Source organism: Staurois parvus, unplaced genomic scaffold (genome assembly GCF_062004578.1).
Source record: "Staurois parvus isolate SC_StPar_1 unplaced genomic scaffold, SC_StPar_1.0 ptg000047l, whole genome shotgun sequence".
Lineage (NCBI taxonomy): Eukaryota > Metazoa > Chordata > Amphibia > Anura > Ranidae > Staurois > Staurois parvus.
Window position 1 is genome coordinate 4636171 of NW_028317843.1, and position 19602 is coordinate 4655772.

Sequence of the window (19602 nt, forward strand, 5' to 3'; positions counted from 1 at the left end):
TCATTTGTGAAAAGCACAGGGCGCCAGTGGCGGACCTGCCAATTCTGGTGTTCAATGGCAAATGCCAATCGAGTTCTATGGTGCTGGGCAGTGACCACAGGGCCCACTAGAGGATGTCGGGCCCTCAGGCAGTCCTCATGAAGTCTGTTTCTGATTGTTTGTTTGGTCAAAGACATTTAACACCAGTTGCCTACTGGAGGACATTTTGTAGGGCTCTGGCAGTGCTCATCCTGTTCTTCCTTGTACAAAGGAGCAGATACCGGTCCTGCTGATGGGTTAAGGACCTTCTACGGCCCTGTCCAGCTTTCCTAGAGTAACTGCCTGTCTCCTGGAATCTCCTCCATGCTCTTGAGACTGTGCTGGCAGATAAAGCAAACCTTCTGACAATGGTACGTATTAATGTGCCATCTTGAAAGAGTTGGACTGCCTGTGCAACCTCTGCAGGGTCCAGGTATGCTACCAGTAATGACACTGACCCTAGCCAAATGCAAAATTAGTGAAAAACAGTCAGAAAAGATGAGTAGGGGAAAAAATGTCAGTGGCCTCCACCTGTAAAACCATTCCTGTTTTGGGGGTCGTTTCATTGTTGCCCATCTAGTACACCTATTGGTAATTTCATTAACACCAAAGCAGCTGAAACTGATTGACAACCCCCTTTGCTACTTACCTGACCAGATCAATATCCCAGGAGTTTAATTAACTTGATGCTATACTCTGATTAAAAAGTGTTCCTTTAATTTTTTTGAGCAGTGTATTTGAAAATTGTTTAGTTCTGATAGTTGTGTTACACTATTTGATTTATTGTATATGGAATACCTACAGCGCAGTGGATCTCCTATATAACAAATATTGCAGCTAACATGTACTGTGTTCCCACATATAAACCATAAAACAAAAAAAAATAATGTTTAAATAAATCAAACATGCATATGTGAATATTGAAATATATAATCGTGCTACGTGACAATATTATTGAACTAAATATAAACCCATATTGGTGCATAAACTGCATATAACAGTGCTACATATATAGTGTATCCAAACACAAATGAATTGTCTCAATGGTGAACGTTTCCTTTAATGCTCCCTGTCACGGTGTGCTGTCACCTTCCCCCCTCCTCCCCCCTTGCCGCGTCCTCATCCTACACAGCCTCGGAAGCCAGGCTGTGCAGGATGGGGAGAGGGGACCCCCCGTAAGGAGACCCCAGCGACAGGCCGCCAAGGTGTCTCCGCGCGCCTCCGGCAGGCACGGCGCGGGCACGAGGCGTTCCTGCGCTCTGTGCCCACCAGAGACAAAATCTGCGCTCCCTTAGCGCAGCCCGAGTTGAGGGGGCGTGCCTTGTTGCCCCGGGAACGTGGTGCTGTGCTGGCCGTTGCCGGGGCAACCGGGAAGCTTCCGGGGAGCTTTAAAAGGCCGGCGCGAGAGCAAGCCGGTCTCTTCCTCCCGCTGCTGTCCCTGGGGCCACCGCTGTCGTGGGAGGTCTGGGTGGGGACCAGGCCTCCGCAGGCATCCCCACTGCGTGCTCTCCATGAGCCCCCTCACCAAAGGTCAGACCCCATGGCCATGACTCCCGCTGCTGTCCCTTGCCGCTGGGCAGTCATGGAGGGAGCCTAGCTGTGGCGGGACCCTCATGACCAGGCCCTGCCAGGGACCCTCCAAGCCTAGGGGGGAGATCGCCTGCCCCTGCCTGAGACCTCAAGCTAAGGGGAGACTGTCTGCTAGCCACCTGAGACCCCAAGCTAAGGGGAGACTGCCTGCCAGTCACCTGAGACCCCCAAGCCAAGGGGGATCACCTGCCTGTTGCTCGAGACCCCAGTCCAGGGGTAGATTGCCCGCCTGTTGCCAGAGACCCCAGTACAGGGGTAGATTGCCCGCCTGTTGCCCGGAAACCCAGTCCAGGGGTAGGTTGCCCGCCTGTTGCCTGAGACCCGAGTCCAGGGGTAGGTTGCCGGCCTGTTGCCCGAGAACCCAGTCCAGGGTTAGATTGCCGGCCTGTTGTCCGAGATCCCAGTCCGCTGTGCAGTCATGGAGGGAGCCCAGCTGAGGTGGGACCCTCATGACCAGGCTCTGCCTGGGACCCCCCAAGCCTAGGGGGGAGATCGCCTGCCTGTTGCCCAAGACCCCAGTTCAGGGGGAGGTTTCCTGCCTGTTGCCCGAGACCCCAGTCCAGGGGTAGGTTGCCCGCCTGTTGCCCGAGACCCCAGTCAGGGGTAGATTGCCTGCCTGTTGCCAAAGACCCCAGTTCAGGGGTAGGTCGCCTGCCTGTTGCCAAAGACCCCAGTCCAGGGGAAGATTGCCTGCCTGTTGCCCGAGACCCCAGTCCAGGGGTAGATTGCCTGCCTGTTGCCGGAGACCCCAGTCCAAAGGGGGGAGACCGCACAAGCCAGCCTGCCTGAGACCCCTCGCCTGTCCCGGACCTCCAACAGGTATCTGTGTCTTACTTTCTTATCACTGGGGGACCGGACACCCTGTTGGATCCATAGGCACATGCTTTTCCCTGTTTTACCTGAACTTCTTCTGGGACGATCCCCTGTTTTACCCGAACTGTTCCTGTGATGACCCCCTGCCCCCTTGTGGGATTACAATCTGCCACAGAGACTCTTCCTCTGCCCTTGGTGCTGGACTACAAGTATTTTAGCACCCTCCTCGCTGTCATCCCCCTATTGGTGATACCGCCCATACCAGGAACCGTCTCTAGTGTGCGCACAGATCACCCTTCCTGCCATTTCCCCATTGAGTGACTGGCATTTTGTTGTCTCAATAAAGCTTTGTGTGTTCCCCATCTTCTTTGTGTGTTCTGTCCTGCCTATGCTTCCGTCACACTCCCCAATCTTCACATGTGCTGATGCGATATGTCTCCTGTGCATCATATACCAAATACCATCAACAAGTGTCCCAATACTATGATAACAAAATCCTGGTGAACCATCCCTTTAAGACCGCTGTGCTCCATGTGCATATGTGCAATCACTCCACTGCGTATACACATACGGTGCTCCTGTGTGATTCCCCAGTGCTTATCCACCTCCGATACACTATTGTGCTCACCTTTTGGTTTGACCCGAATATTCAGGTCAAACTACTGTACGCCTTTCCCTTTAACCCAGTAAGGTATGCTGGTACACAGATCTCCACCTCCTTCAGCACTTCTAAGCTCCAAATCACTCCTTGCTGCAGTACTGTTCCTGATTCCTTTCATGTGTGGTTTGTCTGTGCTCACCTATGTTTATGTTTGCTTGTTGCATGTTAGTTGTTGCAGGTTCCAAGACATTCCTCAGAATTGGACTTACTGAATATATACAGTATATAAATATATATTCTGAAGTTATGAAATCTAAAGATTTCAGACAGGGAGTGTTGTGTTACACTATTTGCTTTATTATTATTTCTCTGTAACCATTACTTGTTTATTATTGCTCTGTGTCTTTAAGCTGCCTCCTCCTGTCTAAGCTGAGCTCTCTCACCGTACTTGTGTATACTCCTCTCCCCTGGCTCTCTCTGTAATCATTTCACTGTATCCCATCTTCCTGAATGCATTTTTCCATGAGGCTTACAACATTAACGTTTTTCTACCTATGATTATTCTCCATTAAAGAGAACAATCGAATGGATTTCCTCATCTGACTTCCTCAACATGTGAGTTTATTCATTGAGTTAAACTGTCTGACCCGATGCAAGAGATAGATTCAACACCACGTCGTATAGCTGTTTACATCACTGGAGATAAAGTTTATCATCTTGTAGTTGAGTCAGAACAGTAGAAAAATGGAGTTATAGCCTAATTACAAGATTCCTGGATGACAGTACTGATACAGACAAGATTTATTGCTCTCATTGCAAAGCAAGAAGACAGCACGTGTAAGCCTCCATAACTAAGCCCAGGCCGTCTGGTTTCCCCACTTGCTTATCTCTTAGTCATTATCTGCTTGTGTCAACATGAGTTACAAGCAGGGGCGGGCTGACCATTAGAGCACTCGGGCACTGCCCGAGGGCCCAGGGTCAGTAGGGGGCCTCACGAAATGTCCTTGGTACCTTTTATAGGCTTTGTTGGGTGTGCTTTGAGTGTGGTCAAGGACACAGGGGCCCCATGATCCCTTATTGCCCGGGGGCCTCATGAGTTGTCAGTCCTCCCCTGGTTACAAGGGCTCCGTCTGTGAAGAGATGTCACACACAGCAGGCCAGTTCTCTGATCCAGCTGTGTTACCCAAACGCTCAGTTAAGCCAACTTGGAAAATGATGGAAAATTATGAAACTTTATGAACTGAACTAACAACTAGCCTGAAGTTATTATGGGATAAGATTATTACTCAATATAACACACTGTCTGTTGAACACGAGGTATGGCCACTTGAGGGCACCATCCAACAACTTTCTGCTTCATATGAGCTATATCAGTTTACCAGCAACAAGTTCAATAATGTTTTACACGGAAGATTATTTAAAGGAATTATACAGCTTCCAGGTTCTTAATCTAGAAAGAGACAGTTTTATCCAGCAAACCAATTTAAAGGCAGAAGCATATATAAAGCTGCTACAAGACACTGCATCTCACAGATCCGTTTCTACAAGACATTCTAAAAAGTCCTCTAAATCCCACAGTTCAAGATGTTCTACACTCAGTGAGCGACTTATTAGTGCCTGTGCTGAAGTGGAAGCCAGCACGGTGCAGGCCACATATGCAAAAAAGAGAGCAGAGTTAGCAACTCAAAGAGTAGAATTGGAAACTCAGCACGCCAAAGAGCAGAGTTGGAAACTCAGTCAGCATGCCAAAGAGCAGAGTTGGAAACTCAGTCAGCACGCCAAAGAGCAGAGTTAGTAACTCAGACAGCAGAGTTGGAAAATCAGCCAGCATGCCAAAGAGCAGAGATGGAAACTCAGCACGCCAAAAAGCAGAAATAGAAATCTTAAAAGAACAGTGTAAACATGATACAGCTATGGCAAAACTAAGGGTCCTAGAACAAGCTATCAGTTCAGACTGAAGTGCAAGTGAGAAAGACAGCATTAACCTAAACATTGCGGATAGAGATGAGCGAATTTCTCAAAAATTCGATTCGGCTGATTCGGCGAATTCCAGTATGAAATTCGATTCGATGCGAATTAATTCGCTACGAAGTTAACTTATTAAAAGGGTTTCTAGGCTTCAGAGAGCCTTTAAATTAGTGCAGAACACTGTACCTTTAATTTAAATGCCCTTGGAGATGAGGAAGGAGAAGGAGAAGGAGAAGGAGAAGGATGAGAAGAAGGAGAAGGAGAAGGATGAGAAGAAGGAGAAAGAGAAGGATGAGAAGAAGGAGAAGGATGAGAAGAAGGAGAAGGATGAGAAGAAGGAGAAGGAGAAGGATGAGAAGAAGGAGAAGGATGAGAAGATGGAGAAGGATGAGAAGAAGGAGAAGGATGAGAAGAAGGAGAAGGAGAAGGATGAGAAGAAGGAGAAGGATGAGAAGAAGGATGAGAAGAAGGAGAAGGATGAGAAGAAGGAGAAGGATGAGAAGAAGGAGAAGGATGAGAAGAAGGAGAAGGATGAGAAGAAGGAGAAGGATGAGAAGAAGGAGAAGGAGAAGGATGAGGAGAAGGAGAAGGAGAAGGATGAGAAGAAGGAGAAGGATGAGAAGAAGGAGAAGGATGAGAAGAAAGAGAAGGAGAAGGAGAAGGATGAGAAGAAGGAGAAGGAGAAGGATGAGAAGAAGGAGAAGGAGAAGGATGAGAAGAAGGAGAAGGATGAGAAGAAGGATGAGAAGAAGGAGAAGGATGAGAAGAAGGACAGTTCTGTGACAGTTTCTGTCTATTTCTGACAGTTCTGGGACATTCACTCCATACAGCGGTTTCAACCGCTGTATGGAGGGAATGTCATAGAACTGTCAGAAATAGACTATTTCTGACAGTTCTGGGACATTCACTCCATACAGCGGTTGAAACATTGTATCTATTTGTTTCCATAAATGGATCCATTTATGGAAACAAATAGATACAATGTTTCAACCGCTGTATGGAGTGAGTGTCCCAGAACTGTCATAAATAGTCTATTTCTGACAGTTCTATGACATTCCCTCCATACAGCGGTTTCAACCGCTGTATGGAGTGAGTGTCCCAGAACTGTCATAAATAGTCTATTTCTGACAGTTCTATGACATTCCCTCCATACAGCGGTTGAAACATCGTATCTATTTTTTTCCATAAATGACATTCTGCAGATACACTTAGAGGAGCGCTGCAGATACACTTTTAGCCGGCTTGGAATTATTCTTATTTTCATCCTACTTCTTCTTCTTCTTCATCCTCATCCTCATCCTCTTCTTCTTCTTATGAGGATGAAGAAGAAGAAGAAGAAGTAGGATGAAAATAAGATTAATTCCAAGCTGGCAAAAAGTGTATCTGCAGCGCTCCTCTAAGTGTATTTGCAGAATGTCATTTATGGAAAAAAATAGATACAATGTTTCAACCGCTGTATGGAGTGAATGTCCCAGAACTGTCATAAATAGTCTATTTCTGACAGTTCTGGGACATTCACTCCATACAGCGGTTGAAACCGCTGTATGGAGGGAATGTCATAGAACTGTCAGAAATAGACTATTTCTAACAGTTCTGGGACATTCACTCCATACAGCGGTTGAAACATTGTATCTATTTGTTTCCATAAATGGATCCATTTATGGAAACAAATAGATACAATGTTTCAACCGCTGTATGGAAGGAATGTCCCAGAACTGTCAGAAATAGTCTATTTCTGACAGTTCTGGGACATTCACTCCATACAGCGGTTTCAACCGCTTTTTTCCGGCAAAAAGTGTATGTGCAGAGTTCCTCTATTCTGCAGATACACTTAGAGGAGCTCTGCAGATACACTTAGAGGAGCTCTGCACATACATTTTTTGCCGGCTTGGAATTATTCTTATTTTCATCCTACTTCTTCTTCTTCTTCATCCTCATCCTCATCCTCATCCTCTTCTTCTTCTTCTGAGGATGAGGATGAAGAAGAAGAAGAAGAAGTAGGATGAAAATAAGATTAATTCCAAGCCGGCAAAAAGTGTATGTGCAGAGCTCCTCTAAGTGTATGTGCAGAGCTCCTCTAAGTGTATCTGCAGAATAGAGGAACTCTGCACATACATTTTTTGCCGGCTTGGAATTATTCTTATTTTCATCCTACTTCTTCTTCTTCTTCTTTTTCTTCTTCTTCTTCATCCTCATCCTCTTCTTCTTCTTCTGAGGATGAGGATGAAGAAGAAGAAGAAGAAGTAGGATGAAAATAAGATTAATTCCAAGCCGGCAAAAAGTGTATGTGCAGAGCTCCTCTAAGTGTATCTGCAGAATAGAGGAACTCTGCACATACACTTTTTGCCGGCTTGGAATTATTCTTATTTTCATCCTACTTCTTCTTCTTCTTCTTCATCCTCATCCTCAGAAGAAGAGGATGAGGATGAGGATGAAGAAGAAGAAGAAGAAGTAGGATGAAAATAAGAATAATTCCAAGCCGGCAAAAAGTGTATGTGCAGAGTTCCTCTATTTCTGACAGTTCTCTGACAGCTTCTTCACATGTACAGCGGTTGAAACATCTGTATCCTAAATGGAAACTAATAGATACAATGTTTCAACCGCTAAACATGTGTTCCTTCTGTCAGAGAACTGTCAGAAATAGCGGAGCTCACTGCAGGGACACTTTTGCCGGCTGATCGGGAAATATTCGATTCGCGCACCCGAAGTAGGCAAAATTTCAGATTCAACGGGAATCGAATATTTCCTGAAATTCGACTCGAATTCCGGTTCGCCTGGTTCGATTCGCTCATCTCTAATTGCGGATATGGAAGATCCCCTCAAATGCATTATAGACTATGTTATAAGCCACTGCAGTGGCCACTCTATCGTCTCCAATGCTCCTGACAACATAGAGACTTCTTTTTAGCATTAAATTAAAGAGGTTACAGCAACTTCCTGCATGCAAAATCACTCCAACACCTTTCCTGCCTATCTACCTAACCTTCATACGTCACAGAGCATCAGAGCAAGCTGCAAGCAAGTCATCAATCCCCTGTCATCAGTACAACCTCAAATAAACGTGCCATTCGAGCAATTGACTTCAAGCAAGAAACTCGCCTAAATGTATCTGCTGCACCATATTTCCCAGTGTCTTATAACAGCAATATCAAAGATAGCGCAATCAGCACCGTTCAGCCAACAACATCTTGCATAAAGTCGGAGAAAACTGAGACAGCAGAGTTTGTGGGATACATACTTCACAGAGAGCTCACAAAAACTGGTCTTACAAGTTTTGATGACCAACCTGAAAACTACAGAAGTTGTAAATGTGCTTTCAGAACTGCAATCAATGACCTTGGTATTACAGCTGCTGAAGAGTTGGATCTGCTGATCAGATGGCTTGGTCCTCTATCATTTGCATGTGTTAAGCCATTAAGATCAGTTTTCATGGACAATCCTACAGCAGGCCTCACAGCTGCATGGGATCAACTAGAGCAAAGTTATGGCTGTCCAGAAGCTATAGAAAATGCTCTGTTAATGCGTCTGGAAACTTTCCCAAAGATATCTGGTAAGGACAACAAAGAGTTCCAAAGACTGAGTGACCTTCTTCTTGAGCTTCAGCTAGCCAAGGCAGACCCCAAACTACCTGGACTCAGTTACCTGGACACTGTCAGAGGGGTAAACACAATAGTCTCCAAGCTCCTGTATGGTTTGCAAGAAAAATGGTCCGCACTAGGGTCATCATACAAAAAACAGAACAATGTTTCCTTCCCTTCATTCTCTCTTATGCGAATTCATCAGGAACATTGCAGAAACCAAGAATGACCCAAGTTTTTCCTACGGTGAGTACAGTCTCTTTTCATCCTTTCCTAAGAGTACCAGTCTTCAGGCCAACTATAGGAAACATGGAGGCCAAGTATCCGTGAAAAAAGACTGACATTCTTACCACAGTTGTGGCTGCAAATAAACAGAGTAGGAAGATTGAAAACCCTAACCGAGAGTGTCCCATTCATAAGAAGCCACACCCCCTCAAAAAATGCATCGGCTTTAGGAAAAAGCCTCTTGAAGAGTGTAAGGAGCTTTTAAAGACATTTGGGGTATGTTTTAAGTGTTATGCTTCTATCGAACATTTTTCTAAGGACTGTAATATGTCCATCAAGTGCATAGAGTGTACAGAGCCTATGCAAGCCCTCCATGCAGTTGAGCCCAGCTCTGCACAACCTGTTAACTCTCCTCCCAGGTCAAGGCAAGGAGGGGAGAATACAGACTAAGTGCCTGATTCCACCATAGTTTCTTTATCCTGCATTGAAGTTTGTGGGGAAGACCGTTGTGATAAGTTGTGTACTAAGATATGCCTGGTGAACATATACTACGAAGATCAACCAGAAAAGACTCTAAAGGTGTATGCGATCCTAGATGATCAGAGCAATAGATCACTTGCAAGATCCGAACTGTTTGATGCTCCTGAAATAAAGGGTGAAGCTCATCCTTACACCTTGGATACTTGTAGTGGAACTATAGAGGTTTTTGGAAGAAGGGCTCATGGACTCATGGTATCTCCTCTCAAAGGTAACCTGCAATTACTCCTACCTACACTTGTTGAGTGCAACCAGATACCTGCTAACAGGAAAGAAATCCCTACACCAGCTGCTGCCTTCCATCACCCTCACCTGAGGTTAATAGCAAGTGAGATACCACAGCTTGACAAAGATGCTCAGATCCTTCTTCTGTTAGGAAGCAACATTCTAAGGGTTCAAAAGGTACACAGACAAGTCAGTGGAGCCCCAGATGCCCCATTTGCCCAGCGCACAGATCTAGGTTGGGTCATCATAGGCAATGTCTGTATAGGCAAATGAAGAGACCTACCAACGTTTCATCATTAAAGACAAATATTCTGCCAAATGGCCAAAACACTTACTTTGAGCCATGCCCACATCACTACTGGGTGAAAGAGAAGATAGCCAGCTTCAAATGGCGGCATAGTCTCTCATGTAACACAAGCCCTTTCTCTCCCCATGTCGACGACCTCGGCTCTACAGTGTTTAATACAACCAGTGAAGATGATATCCTGGCTCCTTTAATGGAAGACAAGGAATTTATCAGAGTAATGGACAATGAGTTTTTTCAAGACAACTCCAATAACTGGGTAGCACCCCTACCTTTTCATCTCCCAAGAAAGAGATTGCCCAACAACTTGCAGCAGGCCATCAGTAGCTTCTCCTCCTTAAAGCACAACTTAAGCAGGAAACCAGAGATGCAAAGGCACTTTGTAGACTTTATGCAAAATATATTTGACAGAGTTTATGCAGAGCCTGCATCCCTACTAAAGGAGGGAGAAGAATGCAGGTACCTTCCATCCTTTGGCGTGTATCAGCCACGCAAACCAGACCAAATCAGAGTTGTCTTTGATTCCAGCACTCAGCTTGTAGGTGTCTCTTAACAACATGCTTCTTACTGGACCCAACTTGAACAACAGTCTAATAGGAGTCCTGATCCACTTCAGACAAGAGCCCGTAGCAGTAATAGCTGACATTCAACAAATGTTTCACTTCTTCATTGTCAAAGAAGGCAACAGAGACTACCTCAGGTTTCTATGGCACAAAGACAATGACATCAACATGGAAGTGATAGATTATTGAATGAAGGTACATGTCTTCGGTAACAGTCCTTCCCCTGCAGTGGCAATTTACGGGCTAAGGAGAACAGCTCAGGCTGGAGAAAAGAAATATGGATCTGATGCCCGCCAATTTGTTGAAAGAAACTTCTATGTTGACAACACACTCAAATCCTTTCCATCTGCTAAAGAACCAACCAATCTTCTCACCAGAACAAAGGAAATGCTATCTGTAGCAAACTTTAGACTTCATAAGATTATATATAACAGCCAGGAAGTTATGAATGCCTTTCCGTCTGAGGACTATGCCACTAGTGTAAAAAAAAGTTTGGGTTTGCTGTGGAACCTCAAACAAGACCCATTCACCTTCCAAGTGCAACTTGTGACAAACCCTTCACTAAGAGAGGAGTCTTGTTGGTGGTAAACAGCATCTATGATCCACTGGGTTTCATTGCTCCAGTCACCATTCAAGGTAAGATCCTGCTAAGACAGTTATCAACTGAGAACACAGACTGGGATACTCCTTTACCTAGTGAGAAAGAACACAAGTGGGAAAGGTGGAGATGTTCTTTGAGGTCATTAGTAAAACTTCAGATTTCACGTTGCTATGTTCCAATTTCCATTTCAACTACTGACCATAGAGAGATTAATATTTTCTCTGATGCATCAGTTGAAGCTATTGCTGCATTAGCCTATGTAAAGACCTCTGAAATTAATGGAGAATCACATTGTAGTCTTGTACTAGGCAAGGCAAAACTCACTCCCAAACCTGCACATACCATACCAAGACTTGAACTCTGTGCGGCTGTGCTAGCGGTAGAAATTGCCGAAGTCATACTAAGTGATATGGACACTAGAATTGATTCTTTTACCTTTTATACAGACAGTAAGGTAGTATTTGGTTATATATACAACCAAACAAAACAGTTTTATTTGTACGTCAGCAACACGGTAGAACGTGTAAAGAGGTTCTCTCTACCAAGTCAATGGCATTATGTTCCCAATGAACTCAACCCAGCTGACTGTGGGACCAGAGCCGTGTCATCAGCAGCTCTTTAGAACAGTTTATGGCTTTCATCTCCAAGGATTTTGTGTGAGAACTCCTACTCACTCCTTACTGACGACATCTATGGACTAGTAAGTCCTGAAGATGATAAGGAAAGAAGAAATGTGAACATCTCACTCCACACTTCTGTGAGTACAACACAGAAACTGCAATTTCACCGTTTTGAGCGTTTTTCCACCTTGTCATCTGTAAGAACTATTGCTCACCTAATTCACATTGCTTGTTGCTTTGCGAAGAGTGTAATGGCTGGCACATTTGTTCTGGATGCCCCACAGCAGCAGATATTGCACGCACAGAAGAGGTAATTATCCATTGTGTGCAACAAGAGGCGTATCAGGAGGACTTTGAGCAAATCGGAAAAAGAGCTGAATTGTCCAAAAACAGTTCACTCTTCAATCTAAACCCAATAGTTGACGCCAATCAACAACTGAGAGTTGGTGGGAAATCTAACTTATGCAGCAAAGAACAGAATTCTATAACCATACCATGTCAACATCATGTTGCTACTCTTCTGGTTCGTCACCACCATGAATGGGTGCAACACCAAGGCCAGCAGTTTACAGAAGCTGCTATCAGATCAGCCGGCTTGTGGGTTGTTGGTATGAAAAGGTGCGTCTCCTCCCTGCTCTTCAGGTGTGTCAAGTGTCACAAGTTAAGAGGAAAACATCAACAGCAACAATTGGTGAGTCTCCCAGCTGATTGCCTAAGTACAGATCCACCCTTCACCTATGTTGGAGTAGACGTTTTTGGTCGATAGTCTGTCATCACTTGGAGAATTCGTGGTGGAGCTGCCAATAGTAAAAGGTGGGCTGTATTGTTCACCTGTCTTAGCAATCGAGCAAAACATATAGAAGTGATTGAGTCTATGGATTCTTCTTCCTTCATCTGTGCCCTATGAAGATTCTTATCTGTTAGAGGACCAGTCAAACAACTGAGATCCGACTGTACGAAATTTGTTGGAGTATGTAAAGAGTTGCAATTAGACAATTTCCTGGCCAACAATACATGTACTTGGTTGTTTACCCCTCCACATTCTTCACACATGGGAGGATCCTGGGAATGAATGATTGGAGTAGCACAAATAATTCCTGATTCCATATTGCACAATCATAAGTTACCACACACCCATGTGACTTTGTCTACCTTTCTTGCTGAAGTGTCTGCTATAGTGAACGCAAGACCTTTAGTGCCGGTATCTTAAGATCCAGATGCTCCAGTGATCCTTACTCCAGCTTCACTTCTTCTCAAAAGATTGGAACTGCTGCAATATCTTCAAGTTAAATTGACTTTAAGAATAACTATAGGTGTCAATGGAAACAGGTGCAACATCTAGTCAATGTGTTTTGGCATAGCTGGAGGAAGGAGTATCTTCATCATCTTTAAGGTCATCACAAGTAGCAAACATCTAAGCCTAATCTTAAGGTTGGAGATTTCATTCTCCTAAAGGACAAGGACGTTTGTCAGAATTAATGGGTCTTATTACTAAAGTTATGCTTAGTGATGATGACAATGTCAGTTAGGTAGAGGTCAAGGTAACCAAGGGAGGATCAACACGAACATTTGCTCATCCAACTACAGAGTTAGTACTCCTTTTACCAGGTTACTGACTTATACAACCACTCTGCCATGCTATTGCACGGTGGGGAGTACATTGCTGCTAACCACAGGTTTTGTACTTGTAACTTCGGTACTTTTTGAAGATGTCCCATGTTGGATTACTACATGTTCTGCCATGCAGTTGAAATCATGTTTATGTTTGCTTGTTGCATGTTTCTTGTTACAGGTTCCAAGACATTCCTCAGAATTGGACTTACTGAATATATATGTATATATTTTGAAGTTATGAAATCTAAAGATTTCAGACGGGGAGTGTTGTGTTACACTATTTGATTTATTATTATTTCTCTGTGACCATTACTTGTTTATTATTGCTCTGTGTCTTTAAGCTGCCTCCTCCTGTCTAAGCTGAGATCTCTCTCTCTCAACATACATGGGTATACTCCACCCCTGCCTCTCTCTGTAATCATTCCACTGTATCCTGTCTTCCTGAATGCATCTTTCCATGAGGCTTACAACATTAACATTTTTCTACCTATGATTATTCTCCATTAAACGGAACATTCGAATGGCTTTCCTCATCTGACTTCCTCAACATGTGAGTTTATTCATTGAGTTAAACTGTCTGACCCGATGCAAGAGATACATTCAATACTACATCGTATAGCTGTATACATCACTGGAGATAAAGTTTATCATCTTGTAGTTGAGTCAGAACACTGATGTAGTGACAAACTCACTTCTTGAGGCCCTAAAATGTCAGGACAGTACAAATACCCCCCAAATGAACCGTTTGGAAAGTAGGCAGTCTGGGGTATTTAGTAATAGGCATTGTGAGTTTTTGAAGTTGTATTTTTTTAATTACAATTTTATGGAAAAAGTGAAGAAATGAAATAAAATTATTTAGTTTTTTTTTTGTTGTTTTTTTTTACATACTACCACCGGTGCAGGGCAGCATCATCCTATGACTGGTGTGGAGTTTTTTTTACTTTATCTTTTTTTATCATTTTTTTACAGACTGTGACCAGAGCAGTGCAGTGCTACCATACTGACACTGTACTACTCGGAGATGGGGGGGAGGGGGGGGGGGTGATCAGGATTTTTTTTTTTTAACACTGATTGCTTGATCACTGTTATGAACAATCATTGTTATGGATGGGATCTAATCATTGACAGCCATTCATTGAGTAGCATAGTAGAATTGTGCTTAATTGTGATTGGCCACATGGTGACAGATCATCCTACAGCGTGGTTGCTAGAGCACACACGGTGTACATGACTGGGACAGGATGGGAGAGCTTCCACTTGTCCATCATTTGACAATAGGCTGGGGCAGGGAATGGTTAAATTTGGCAGTGGAATCTAAGCTTCAATGACTTTTGGTCACAAAAAGGGTAACATAGACAAGAGAAAATAAGACTTACATTATCCATGAAACTGGCCGCTTACAAAATAGGTTTTGCGTTTAAAATATTGAAAAATATCAAATAGCATCTTAAAAAAATGTTTAAAGGAGAACAAAGGATGGAGCTACTATGTGGATTACTGTGTAAATCTTTGCATGCTGCTGTACACTTAACTGAGCAATAACTAGTAATGTAGTGTGTGGTGTTTGCCGAATAGATAAATTGCCTGGCGTTTTCATTATATTCACAGGAATTCTGGTAGTAAGATCTCTGAGCTCCAGTTCCTAGGTCTGCGTATCAAGAGTGGGCATTAGAGGCTAAGCATGAACGAAGCTGGGAACTACTGAAAAAGGCAAAGTGTCCAGAACAGAAAGCTGTGGGTACCTCCAGGTGATTGGTATGCTCAGTAGTCACCCAATAGCACACTGTGCCAATAATTATTGTCCATTACAAGTGCTGATATAGATTTCTAAACTGTGCAATTGTTACTAAAATTTCTTCCTATAAATGCTCAGTCTGCCTAGGGGATATTTTAGTAAGAGGTGGAACCTGATAGGCTAAGTCAGCCTATGGTTTTTTTACAGGATAAGTCTTGGATATTCCAACAGTGACATTTCCCTGCCATAACTTTCTTCCTGTTCATCTCCGGTTTGAGTGTTTCTGCCCAACTTTACCATTTTGAACACCTCCTGCTGTATTCTATAAAACCAATAACTAAGTCCAGGGGCGGACTGACAACTCATGGGGCCCCCGGGCAATAGCGGATCATGGGCCCCTGTGTCCTTGCCCAAACTAAAAAAAGCCTATGAAAAAGGTACCAGGGGTATCTCATGGGGCCCCATACTGACCCTGGGCCCTCGGCAGTGCCTGAGTTTCCAAATGGTCAGTCCGCCCCTGACTAAGTCCATCCACAGTAGCCACAGCAGGTGTGCAAATCTGGGAACTCAGCCTAGAGATCCCACCATTAGAGCCCCTATGAGACATAAGGATCTCTCAGGCAATATATTCCTCAGGCATATACAAGAAACTTAAAGATCAGTTTTCATTGGACTATTTAATGCAAGAAATTATAAACTTTCCTTCTAGAAAGAATATGTTACTATGTACTTGTGCACCAAGTACTCATGTTATAAAAATATCCTGTTCTTGTTGTATAGCTTCCATTAAGTGATACCTGGTTTCCTGTCAGCCCACCTGATTACCTATTTCAAACTGACCTTGCTAGGTATGAGGGCACATCAATCCCAGTGTGGTCAGTATTCTGGCTGTACTGGGAGCATGGCCTGTCTGTCTTCCAATAATCACAAACCCCACTTGCACAGCCATTCACTGAGAATATCAGTGTACTGCTGTTTCCCCACCCTACCTCTCTAAGCTCCTTATACATCTGAGAATGGAGAATATGTGATCACCTATGAATAATAAAAACATCTAAGGTCCCTAACTCACATTCATACATACAAATGCTAGGGCCAATTTAGACAGGAGCCAATTAACCTACTAGCATGTATATATATATATATATATATATATATATATATATATATATATACATATCCTCACTTTGGATTGCTGCACAACACTATTTGCACTAAATAAGCCCTATAGTTTTTACAACTTTTAGCAGATTCTTGAACTCTTGAATGAACAGTCTTTCTCAACCAGGGTTCCTCCAATATTTGCTAGGGGTTCCTTGAGCAATGAGCAATTTATATCTCTCAGATAGGTAATCACTGACACCAATTTTCTTTTTAGCTATTGTTTAGGGGGGGGGGATGGAAATATGCCATTGACCAATAAGGTAAGGAGCATTCTTCCCATTGACCTTTATACTAATAATCAGTGAGCTGTAGATATTATCAGCAGGGGTTCCTTGGGACCAGGGGCGGGACAAGGGGTGGGAAGGAGGGAACGCTGCCCTGGGTACTGTGGAGGGGGGGCACCATGAGAAGATTGGGGGAGGGGATTTGTGTTGGAAGGAGGAATTTGGGGGGGCAGCAGAAGGTAAGAATTGTTTGAAGGATTGAAGAAGGGGAAATTTGGGGAGTAGTGATTTGAGGGGGGATTTGTGTTGGGGGAAGATTTGTGCTACGAGAGGGGATTTAGGGGGTTTATTCTAGAAAATATAATATGGGGGGGGATTTGTATTGGGAGGATGGGAGAATGTATATCTAGAGGGTAAGCATGCAGATTAGTGGTCAATTTGTTTGGGGGGAGACACATATTGCTCACACATCTTGGGGGGGCGCAATTTGGCATGTTCGCCCTGAGCTCTAGATGACCTTGTCTCAGAACTGCTTGGGACCAAAAAATTATTTTTATGGTTCCTCCACATCAGGGGCGGACTGACCATTTCGAAACTCAGGCACAGCCCGAGGGCCCGGGGTCAGTAGGGGGCCCCATGAGATGCCCCTGGTACCTTTTTCATAGGCTATTTTGAGCTTGGGCAAGGACACAGGGGCCCCATGATCCCCTATTGCCCAGAGGCCCCATGAGTTGTCAGTCCACCCCTGCTCCACATTAAAAAGATTGAGAAACTGTTTTAGAGCAACTCTTAATGCCGTGTCCCACATGTACCCTCATCCACATAAAGCAATAAATTGGTCTGCACCGACTACCAGTCACTGACGGTGAAATTAGCATCTTGCAGCAAGGTGGACTTCTGTGTTCAGTCGTATTGCAGTCAACAGGTGATCCAATCTCCTGATCTACAGGACACCGTGTAGCACTAACCCTGTGACTGATTTCAGATTACAGTGTCAGTTAGCTCTTATGTCTGCTCACACATGATACATTGGGATAGCAGAGATTTTAAATTACAGCTACACAGGGTTTTCTTTTCTAATAGCTCAGTCTTGCTATTAAAATCAGTAGCAATTAGTCACTACCAGCATCGTACGACCGTCTCACTGATATAACAAATGGACATCTATCCTGTAGACTATGCAGATAGAATTATTACCAGTCTTATGCACACAACTGGAAGATATGTAGTATGACTGTGTGAGATTAATTGTTACTATATGCTACATGCCTGCTTCACATAATTGGTATCTATTTGTTATATCTGTGTAGCGACTGTGATTTCAGTAGCACCGTTAAGCTACTACAAATCTCCTGGGTAGCTGTAGCCTCCTCCAGCTGTGCCTGTATACTCTTCCAGCATATCCATGAAAGGAGGATTTACAAAAGTGCATTACCAACCAATCTGAAGGTGCCCACAAACAGTTCAGTCCAATTTCTGATCTGATAAATTTTGTTATTCCAGTCAATTGTAAGAAAAAACTGATGCATGTGGGAGCATTGTTTTCAACCACTTGTGGCTAAATATTTAGGAAACAGACAGTATGCATAATTCCTGCATCCAGAGCAATGTGCTGTGTGTGCTATGAAAAATGTATGATTTTGATGTCTTTTATTTGCAGTTTAGGAAATTGAAAAAAAAAAAAGTAAAGAAATGGAAAGACAATAGAGGATATCACTAAAACTGGTGAGTGCAAAATCTGTTCCTGCTCTACATAGAAACCAATCGGCTTCCAGGTTTTATTGTCAAAGCTTAACTGAACAAGCTGAAGTATGAAGCTGATTGGCTACAATGCACAGCTGCTGTAGATTCTGAGTGCACTAGTTTTAGTAAATCCCCCCAATCTGTTTTCTGTGGGCTTCCCTACAGGAATTTTGATCAAAGCTAACAAAAGGCATAAAACACCATTTAAAGAAATACCCCCAAATACAGTTAGGCTGGCTTCAGACTTTTTTACTCTGTTGCAATGCATTAACGTACATATTGGACGTTAATGTGCATTATGTTTGTATACATTATATGGACTACCAATGCAGGGCAATCGACCAAAAATGCTCATGGCCCTTTCTTTTAACTCAGGTGGCAGCTAGGCTACATTGCCTGCTACTCTAATTGTGCCTTGAATTGCATTCTAAACGAATGGACCCACAGCGTAATGCACAAAGTTGCATGCGTTACCCAGCGTTGCATTAACATGTGATAACGTGCACATTTCCACAACACATGAATCTAAATGAGCCCTAAAACGTTACTATAAAATAAGAAGGCCGCCTCACACATCTAATATAAAATTGAAATCTCATTGATTGCTAAAGATTACTCCAATTTACATATTATAGGTTAGTCTATATAACATATTTCTTGTCCCTGGATAAATTCCAACACTAGTGTTATTGGGACTCATGTCCCATATTTTAAAAAATTCAAACAATAAAGTTTCACTTACAGTTCTTATCCTGAATTAAAAAGTTATAAGTATCCATTATCCATTTCTTTTATTGATAACTACCTGTAACCTTTTCTAAGAGTTGAGTCTTACCTCTCCAAAGAGCTGAGCGGATTATTAGTCTCCTGGCAGACGTTCACTCCAGGGTTTCCCTTCCAAAGTAAGCTAATTCACATGAATACGGCTGCAGCCAACATCAGGCATCCCCCGACACGCTGTCGTCTTTTAAATCCTTCTCAGCTCCATTATCTTCTACAAGCAGAATAAATGCATCATTTGCAGGTAACAGTTAGAAGAAACTAAGCCAACAGTTCACTGATCTTGTGATGACTCTTCATTGTCGCAGAGTTCCTCTGAAGCGGAGATTGGAAATTACCCTTCAGCTCTCAGTTAAACAGCAGCAGCAGCTTATAGAATGCTAGGTGGCTTTCTGGCAGATCTTAAAAAGCTCTGTAATTTATTTGATCAGCACAGAGGCCAAAGGAAACAAACCCCATTGGCACAAGGCTGACAGTGATGAGGAATTGCTGCCTCCTCACCAACCCCTTTCCTCCCCACCTTCCTCCACAGCACTCACCAGTGAAATGAAATTACATGATCAGTAAAGAGAGAAAACATCAGAACATAGCTTTGTAAACCATCGCTTTGATTAATAACAGGTTTCGTATAAAAAAAAAAAGAGAAAAAAAAAGATATTACCTAGAATAAAATGCTGTATTTGCTGTTGCTGGGTGGTA

The 19602-nt window shown here is 43.4% G+C and overlaps 1 protein-coding gene across 1 annotated transcript in view; it reads right to left on the reverse strand.

The window, feature by feature from the left end:
• Positions 1-19355, reverse strand: part of TRHR (thyrotropin releasing hormone receptor) — a 64331-nt gene extending 44976 nt beyond the window's left edge. The window contains exon 1 of the mRNA XM_089664449.1: positions 18959-19355. The gene's annotated coding sequence lies outside the window, so the exon portion shown is untranslated. The remainder of the gene's footprint in view (positions 1-18958) is intronic.
• Between the last annotated feature and the right edge of the window lie 247 nt (positions 19356-19602).